This window comes from Mus caroli, chromosome 10 (assembly GCF_900094665.2).
Source record: "Mus caroli chromosome 10, CAROLI_EIJ_v1.1, whole genome shotgun sequence".
Taxonomy (NCBI): domain Eukaryota; kingdom Metazoa; phylum Chordata; class Mammalia; order Rodentia; family Muridae; genus Mus; species Mus caroli.
Genome location: NC_034579.1, coordinates 84,929,255 through 84,932,417, shown reverse-complemented (window position 1 = coordinate 84,932,417; position 3,163 = coordinate 84,929,255). Strand labels below are relative to the sequence as shown.

Genomic DNA, 3,163 nt, shown 5'->3' with positions numbered 1-3,163 from the left:
TCTCTCTCTCCTCTCTCTCCTCTCTCTCCTCTCTCTCCTCTCTCTCTCTCTCTCTTCTCTCTCTCTCTCGTGTATGAGTGTTTTGATTGGTTGTTTTTTGTTTGGTTGTTTGTTTTTGAGACAGGGTTTCTCTTTGTATAGCTTTGGCTGTCCTCTAACTCACTCTGTAGACCAGGCTGGCCTGGAACTCACAGAGATCTACCTGCTTCTGCTTCCCAAGTCCTGTGATCAAAGATGTGTGCCACCCACCACCTAGCACATATTATCAAGTAAATGTCAACTTTTTTTTTATGGCTATGCAGCATTTCTTCATATGGCTATGTCATAATGTTTTTGTTACAGTTTAAATCTGGGAAGTCCACCACAGCTACTTTTGAGGCTTGGGCCCGTCTGTGGTGACTCTCTGAAGACTCCGAAGTCTGTGGGAGATAGAACATGGTGGCAGAAATAAGCCCTTAGAGAGGAGTAATATAATACCCTTAAATCTGCAACCAATCCTATGTAAAACAGTTTTTTAAAAGTCAGGTGCAAGTTAATGGTCTGAGAAAAGAGGTAGTTAGCCAAATAATTGAAAAAATAAATTTCTGGGAATGGGAATCTGGTTAAGTGGTGTGTAGGCACAGAACCTCAATTAAACCAATGTCAACAGAAAATAAGCAAGAAAAGATTTCGGACAAAATAATTGCACGAGATCTTTCTTCTTTAAACCTTTCCATTAACTAAAATATTTTTCTGCCGATTCTCAAGGCTTTTGGCATCACTTGTATTTTAAGATTTTTCTTAAATTTCAACATAAAAATATGATTTTTAAAAAACGATTTTAGGCAATAAGACATTAAGTCTTTAGTTGTTAAATCAAGGCCCTACCATGTAGCTCTAACTGGCATAAAAGTTGCTACCCTGCTGCCCTCAGGCTCCTCAGTGCTGGATTTACGGTGACCAAATGTGCTGAAGTCTTAATAAGGAAAGAGAGAATACTACAACGTAGGTGAGCCAAAGGCTTAGTGGTTAACAATTGGGATCCTGTAATAGAGAGACTGGGAAGGGCAGCACTTATTGATGAAGCTTGAGAATCTAACCACCGAAGCAACGAGGCCAAATACAGGCGCAAGCTGGTGGTAAAACGCAGTCGCCCGGGCTACTGAGATCATCGGTACTGACTCTGCCCAGGCTCATCGGAAGCTCAAAAGGAAAGTTACAACCAGGAGCTCCCAGGCTCTGGAGGAGGACCCAGGTGTCCAGAGCAAGTTCCAGGACAGCCAGGGCTTCAAAAGAGAAACCATGTCCTGAAACGATGGATGGATGGATGGAGAAAAGGATGGAAGGAAAGAGGGAAAGAAGGAAAAAGAGATGGGGGCGGGGTGGGCAGGGATGTCTGGCAGTGGTGATACTTACCTTTAGTCCCAGCACTCCGGAGGCAAGTGGATCTCTGTGAGTTCTAGGCCAGCTGGATCTATAAATCAAGTTCCGGGGACAGCCAGGGTTGAACATAACGTTTTTTTAGGGGCAAGTTTGAAATCTGTAATTAGAAACAGATTTACTAGCCTAACCTCTTGCCCTTACCTTATATAGCATATGGGGGATAAATATTCTCTACTTTGGAATTCTACAACAGAGTTAAAAACAAGACTTACTTTCATCACTAAGTTCTGGAAGCATACCCATGGGCATCTCCAACAGTCATTTGGTGAGAAAAGTCTAGAAAAGCAAAATTTTTGATAGCTGATGACAATAGTCATGTCTCCTGAGAAATTCAGTTTCTTCAAGAATCCCCCTATTGATAGTGTCCAGGGAATTTTTTTTTTTTTTTAAGTTGGGGTAGGCAACCGAACAGATGAAGTGAAGTTTTTGCTTAAGGAACAATTTCAGGCATCCACGGTGCAATTCTTTGTGAAACACAGATTGAGTGTTGGGCTTGCTACTGGGTTTAAAACCACCTCGGGGGCTGGAGAGATGGCTCAGTGGTTGAGAGCAGTGTGCATTTCTTTTCTAGGATCTAAATTTGCTTCCAGGCACACACATCAGGCTGTTCACAATTGCCTGTGAATCCAGTTTCAGGAGATTCTAGCACCCCTGTGCTCCCCAGGAGCCTGCGCATACCCACACATCAAGAAAACACACACACACACAAATACCAAAAACAGGAGGTAAGGGCAGGCAGGTATCTGTGAGTTTGAGGTCAGCCTGGTCTATAAAACAAGTTCCAGGACAGCCAGAGCAATTACACAGAAAGACCCTGCTTCAAAAAAACAAAATAAGAATGAGAATAAATGTGGTGGTGGTGCCCTTTAATCCCAGCCCCTAGGAAGCAGGGGCAGATCTCTTTGAGTTCAAGGGCAGTCTGGTCTACAGAGTGAGTTCCAGGACAGTCAAGGCTATACAGAGAAACCCTGACTTTAAAATATAATAAGAATAATCTAAATTTAAAAAAAAAAAAACAGATTCAAAAGGTGAATTCCTATATATAGGTTTTTCGTCTTTGTGTGTGGAAGGATGGTGGGAAAATAAAATGTGTTTTTGACTCTAAAGGTTAAACTTCCTGGACATTTTCTGCTGCAAAAGCCCACAGGAGAAAAAAACTAAAAACAAAATCAGAATTTGATACGTCCTTCTTCAGAGATCTGCTTCATCGACCTAGCTACCCGGGTAGTCTCACCCAACAGGACAACAGTTAGCCTCAACTCTACCACACACTCCATCTTTGGTCAAATCTAGCCCTGGGCTGAACCACTTCAGAACAGCAATGTTTGTTTCCTAAAGTACAAGCAGACCACAGTCAAATTCTTCAATTACAAAGATTGCCAGATAATTTGCTAATTTGAAGATCATAAAATAAACCTGTTGATTCTGTGGTCTGGCAGAGGGAAGAAAGCTCTGGACTTTATAAGCTCTATGTAAGTTCTCCAGATATAATTTTAGACTGTCACTGGAAAAAATAACAGACACATTGCACTTTGGGACAATCCCATATGGATTTATTGGGGTTAATAGTCTGCAATATCAGCCTTTTGACGATTAGCTCAATTCCACAGGGAAATACAGCACTTCTTTGTGTACCTAGTAAAGCTATGGGGGAAGGATCATTTACAAGGTATAAAAAAGTGGTTTATTAAAAAACTTGTCGCCGGGCGTGGTGGCGCACGCCATTAATCCCAGCACTCGG

General features: G+C 41.9%; 1 pseudogene; it reads right to left on the bottom strand.

Annotated features, from left to right (window-relative positions):
• The window catches only part of LOC110302731, an 11,736-nt pseudogene that overhangs the window by 5,830 nt on the left and 2,743 nt on the right, over positions 1-3,163 (bottom strand).